Source organism: Notamacropus eugenii, chromosome 2 (genome assembly GCF_028372415.1).
Source record: "Notamacropus eugenii isolate mMacEug1 chromosome 2, mMacEug1.pri_v2, whole genome shotgun sequence".
NCBI classification, from domain to species: Eukaryota; Metazoa; Chordata; class Mammalia; order Diprotodontia; family Macropodidae; genus Notamacropus; species Notamacropus eugenii.
Genome location: NC_092873.1, coordinates 104904191 through 104910455, shown reverse-complemented (window position 1 = coordinate 104910455; position 6265 = coordinate 104904191).

The following is a 6265-nucleotide window of genomic DNA, read 5'->3' as shown; positions in this document are numbered from 1 at the left end:
TTCTCTTTTGTCCTGTAGGGCCAGACAACTTTCTATACCCCTTTACCTGTATTTCTTATTTCCTAGTGGCAAGAACATTACTCAACAGTTGTTCCTAACACTTTGAGTTCCAACTTCTTTACCTCCCTCCCTCCCCACCCCTTCCCTTTGGAAGGCAAGCAATTCAATATAGGCCAAATCTGTATAGTTTTGCAAATGACTTCCATAATAGTTGTGTTGTATAAGACTAACTAGATTTCCCTCCATCCTATCCTGTCCCCCATTACTTCTATTCTCTTTTGATCCTGTCCCTCCCCATGAGTGTCAACCTCAAATTGCTTCCTCCTCCCCATGCCCTCCCTTCCATCATCCCCCCCACCCTGCTTATCCCCTTATCCCCCACTTTCCTGTATTGTAAGATAGGTTTTCATACCAAAATGAGTGTGCATTTTATTCTTTCCTTTAGTGGAATGTGATGAGAGTAAACTTCATGTTTTTCTCTCACCTCCCCTCTTTATCCCTCCACTAATAAGTCTTTTGCTTGCCTCTTTTGTGAGAGATAATTTGCCCCATTCCATTTCTCCCTTTCTCCTCCCAATATATTTCTCTCTCACTGCTTGATTTCATTTTTTTAAGATATGATCCCATCCTCTTCAATTCACTCTGTGCACTCTGTCTCTATGTGTGTGTGCATGTGCGTGTGTGCATGTGTGTATGTGTGTAATCCCACCTGCTACCCAGATACTGAAAAGTTTCAAGAGTTACAAATATTGTCTTTCCATGTAGGAATGTAAACAGTTCAACTTTAGTAAGTCCCTTATGACTTCTCTTTGCTGTTCACCTTTTCATGCTTCTCTTCATTCTTGTGTTTGAAAGTCAAATTTTCTTTTCAGCTCTGGTCTTTTCATCAAGAATGCTTGAAAGTCCCCAATTTCATTGAAAGACCAATTTTTCCCCTGAAGCATTATACTCAGTTTTGCTGTAGGTGATTCTTGGTTTTAGTCCTAGTTCCTTTGACTTCTGGAATATCCTATTCCATGCCCTTTGATCCCTTAGTGTAGAAGCTGCTAGATCTTGTGTTATCCTGACTGTATTTCCACAATACTTGAATTGTTTCTTTCTAGCTGCTTGCAGTATTTTCTCCTTGACCTGGGAACTCTGGAATTTGGCCACAATGTTCCTAGGAGTTTCTCTTTTTGGATCTCTTTCAGGCAGTGATCAGTGGATTCCTTGAATACTTATTCTGCCCTCTGGTTCTAGAATCTTAGGGCAGTTTTCCTTGACAATTTCATGAAAGATGATGTCTAGGCTCTTTCTTTGATCATGGCTTTCAGGGAGTCCCATAATTTTTAAATTTTTTCTCCTGGATCTATTTTCCAGGTTAGTTGTTTTTCCAGTGAGATATTTCACATTATCTTCCATTTTTTCATTCTTTTGGTTTTGTTTTGTGATTTCTTGGTTTCTCATCAAGTCATTAGCCTCCATCTGTTCCATTCTAATTTTGAAAGAACTAGTTTCTTCAGTGAGCTTTTGAATCTCCTTTTCCATTTGGCTAATTCTGCTTTTGAAAGCATTCTTCTCCTCATTGGCTTTTTGAACCTCTTTTGCCAATTGAGTTAGCCTATTTTTCAAAGTGTTATTTTCTTCAGCATTTTTTTGGGTCTCCTTTAGCAGGATGCTGACCTCCTGTTCATGCTTTGACTTCATGTCTCTCATTTCTCTTCCCAGCTTTTCCTCCACCTCTCTAACTTGATTTTCAAAATCCTTTTTGAGCTCTTCCATGGCCTGAGCCCATTGAGTGGGCTGGGATACAGAAGCCTTGACTTCTGTGTCTTTCCCTGATGGTAAGCATTGTTCTTCCTCATCTGAAAGGAAGGGAGGGAATGCCGGTTCACCAAGAAAGTAACCTTCTATAGTCTTATTTCTTTTCCCTTTTCTGGGCACTTTCCCAGCCAGTGACTTGACCTCTGAATATCCTCCTCACACCCACCTCGCCTCCTGATCCTCCCAGCCAGTGCTTGGGGTCTGAGATTCAAATGCTGCTTCCCAGCCTCAGGGCTTTCGAGAGAGCGGGGCTGCTATTCAGTGTGAGATTAAGTTCAGGTGCTCAGGTGGAGGCAGGGCTGCCTCTCAGGCTCAGTTCCCTCAGGGGGTTTAATGCAGATACCTTCAACAATGGATCCAGGCTCCTGCCTGCTTGGGGAGCCCTGGTCTGCCGCTGCCTCAGCTGCTGCCTCCCGAGGGGACCTGAGTTATGGGGGCACCCCACTCCCCTCTTGACCCGCCAAAGAGACCCTCTCACCGATCCCCGTCACCTGTGGGTGGAGGGACCTGCGCGGCTGCTGGAGATCCGATCCCTGAAGCCCGCTTGGATCTGCTCCTCTCGGTGCCGCAGGCATGGCAGGGCTGTGCTTGGCTCCCAGTCCCGGCGCCCAGTCCGTGGTGAGAAGGACCTTTTGCGAGAAGTTTGCAGGTCCCTCTGGAACAGAAATCTCCTTCGCTCCACTGTTCTGTGGCCTCTACTGCTCCAGAATTCGCCACGAGTTCCTTTTTACAGATGTTCTATGGGTTGTGGCTTCGGAGCTATGTGTATGTGCGTCTTTCTACTCCGCCATCTCGGCTCCACCCGAGAATACAATTTCTTAAAAGATAGAATAAAGCAAGTGGAAGTTAATGATTTCATGAGAAATCAAATACCAATAAAATAGTATTCAGAATGAAAAAATAGAAATAAATTTGAAATATCTTGTAGAAAAACAATTGACCTGGAAAACAGATTTAGGAGAAAGAATTTGAAAATTATTGGACTAACCAAGTTCCATAATTAAAGAAAAATCTTAAATATCATCTCCCAAAAAATATAAAGGAAAATTGTTTAGATATCTTAGAAATATAAAGCAAAATGGAAATGGAAAGAATCTACCTGTTATGTCCAGAAAAAGATCCCAAAATAAAAATTACCAGAAATATTTTAGTCAAATTTTAGAACTCTAAGTTAAGAGGAGAATACAAAAAGCATCCAGAAACAAACACCTGAAATATCATGGAAGGAACCACAGGCAGGATCACACAAAATTTAATAGCCACTATAGTAAAGATCCAGAATGTTTGGAATATAATATTGCAAAAGGCCAAAGAGACATGATCAAAACCAAGAATCACCAGTTCAGCAAAACTGAGCATAATCCTGCAGGGAAGATAATGAATATTTAATGAAACAGGAGTTGTTCAGATACTCCTGATGAAAAGACTGGAGCTGTATAAAAAAGCTGACATTGAAAAACAAAACCCAAGAGAAACACAAAAACGTAAACATTGGTGAGAAATAATGAAGAACTTAATAGGCTAGAACTGTTTACATTTCAGAATGAGAAGATAATAGATATAACCCTGAAGAATTTTATCATCATTAAGGTAGCTAAAAGGGGTCTACTTAGAGGTCATGAGTATGATTATATTATATTGATATGATCTCAAAAGGAAAAGTAACTGGGGAGAAAGAAGGATATACCCAGATAAGAGGGAAGGTAAGGGAAGAATAAGGAAAATTTTCTCACAGAAGAGAGATGTGTAAAGAAGAATTTTTAAGATGGGAGGAAAATGGGGGTGAGATGGAAAATGCTTGAACCTCACTGTTACCTAAACTGGTTAAAAGAGAAAAGAATACATATACACAGAATTGGGTATAGAAATTCATGTTACCCAACAGAGAGTATGAAGGGAAGAGGCTAAGAAAAAGTGAAGTAGTGAAAAGAAGAGTAGATTAAGGAAGGCAGAGGTCAGAAGGAAAATAGACTTTTGAGGAGGGAACAGGATAAAAAATCATAAATAGAAGAGAATAGGATGGAAGGAAATACACAGTAATCATAACTGTGAATATGTTTGGGATGAACTTGCCCATAAGATAGAAGAAGGGAGCAGAACAGGCTATAAATCACAATCCAACAACATACTGTTTATAAGGGACACACACAGAATTAAAATAAAGATCTTGCATAGAATCTTTTTTGCTTCAGATGAAGAAAAGAAGTATGAGTAGCAATCATGATTTCAGACAAGGCAAAATCAAAAATGAATCTAATTAAAAGAGATAGTCATGAAAACTGAATTTGCAAAAATTTACCAAAGAAAATGAATTAATGTAAATATTAGACATATATGCACCAAATGGCATAGCATGCGAATTCATGAAGGAAAAGTTAAATGGACTATCAGAGAAAATAAAGAGTAAAACTGTACTAATTGGAGAATCTCAATTTACCATTCAAACATGGAGAAATCTAACAATCAAGTAAATAACAAAAAAGTTAAAGAAATGAATAGAATTAAAAAATTTATGTAATACACTTCTGGAGAATGTTGATGTGGATAGAAATGAGTTTACTTTTTTCTCAGATATACGTGGCACCTTCAAAAAGTGGAGTGTGTATTAGGGCATAAAGACTTCACAAAACATAGAAAAGTAGAAATATTAGATTTATCCTTCTCAGACTATAATGCAATAAAATTATATTCAATAAAGTCTTTCGGAGGCATTGATTGGATATTAAATAATCTAATCCTCAATAATGAGATGATCAAAGAAAAATAGAAAAAAATCTGGAATTTCATTTAAGCTATTAACAAAAATGAGACCACATATCAAAACTGTGACATACAACTAAGGAAGTATTTAGGGAAATTTATATTTTTAACTGCTTACATTAACAAAATAGAGAAAGAGTAGATTAGTCAATTTATCAGGCAAATTAAAAAAAAACTAGAAAAAGAACAAATTAGAAATTCCTGATTTCACACTAAAATGGAAATCTTGACAATCAAAGGAAAAGTTAATAAAATTGAGAGTTTAAAAATATCATTTAACTAAAAATAGACTTAGGAGGTGGTTTCATGAAAACCCCCATAGAAACAGATAAACCATTTGTTAATATGATTTACAAAAAAGAAAAAAACCCCAAATTGCCAGGATCAAAAATAAAAAAGTGAATGTACAACAAATAAAGATGAAACAAAAACACTTATTAGGAGCTATTTTTCCCGATTACATGTCAATTGCATATCAAATCTGACAGTCTAAAAGAAATGGATGAATATTTACAAAAATAAATTGCTCAGATTCACGGAAGAGGAAAATAAAATGCTTAAATTATTCTATAAAAATTGAACAATCCATAAATGAGATCCCTAAGAATCAAATCCCATGGTCAGATAGATTTACAAGTGAATTGTATGAAACATTTAAATAACCACTAATTCCAATAGTATACAAGCTATTTTTTAAAAAAAATCTTTAAAAAGAGTTGTACCAAATGCCATCTACAACAAAAATAGCTTCTTGATATCTGAACCAGGGAGAGTCAAAACAGAGAAATAAAGTTAAAGACCAATTTTCTTGATGAGTATTGATACAACAATTTTAAATAAAGCAATAACAACGAGATTACAGCAAATATACCACAAAAATCATGCACAATGACCAGGTCAGATTTATACCAAAATACAGTACTGGTTCAATATTAGGGAAACTATAAGTACAGCTGACCATATCAATTTCAAAAATTTGACTATGTCAATAGGTACAGAAATTTTCTTTTGACAAAATGCTATACCAATTCTTATAAAAAACATTAGAAAGCGTAGCAATAAGTACAATCCTTCCTTTTCTTTTTTAGAAATTAAATTTATTGGGGGGGGTGGTATGTGTGTGAAGCCAAGATGGAAGAGTGAGACCACGGACTCACCATAGCTCTACCACAGATTCCTTCAGATAACTCTTAAAAGAGAATCTGAACAAAAATCTGTCTCCACTAGGAGACAAAGTGTGGCAGACTTCCAGGTCATGACAGCCTGGAAGGTCTATGGGAAGGATCTGTTACATGGGGCTGGGGGAGCAGAGAACACACAGACTACACCAGCACAAACCCTGACAAAATGGAGTGGAGCAGGAACTGCAGGTGCAGACTGAATCAGAAGCAGCAGTGCAGATTCTCAAACATATCAGCTTAGGATGGGAGTCCAGCAGAACTGAGTGAGAGAGAAGCACAAGACCCTTGGTAACAGCAGCAGCCACTCTTGAGACTATCAAACCACAGATTAAATGTTTGAAAGTCACCTACCTGAAATTTCAGGAGCCTTAGATGGCAAAGTAAATTGTAAGTGCTCTCATCTACCCCTCGTTGACCTTGAAAAATCCAGAGAATACTGCCCCAGGAAAAATCCTGGAATAGTGGGATCAGCCAAAGGGGCAAGCAGTCTCTCAGCTCAGGAGGCTAGGAAGATTGTTAAG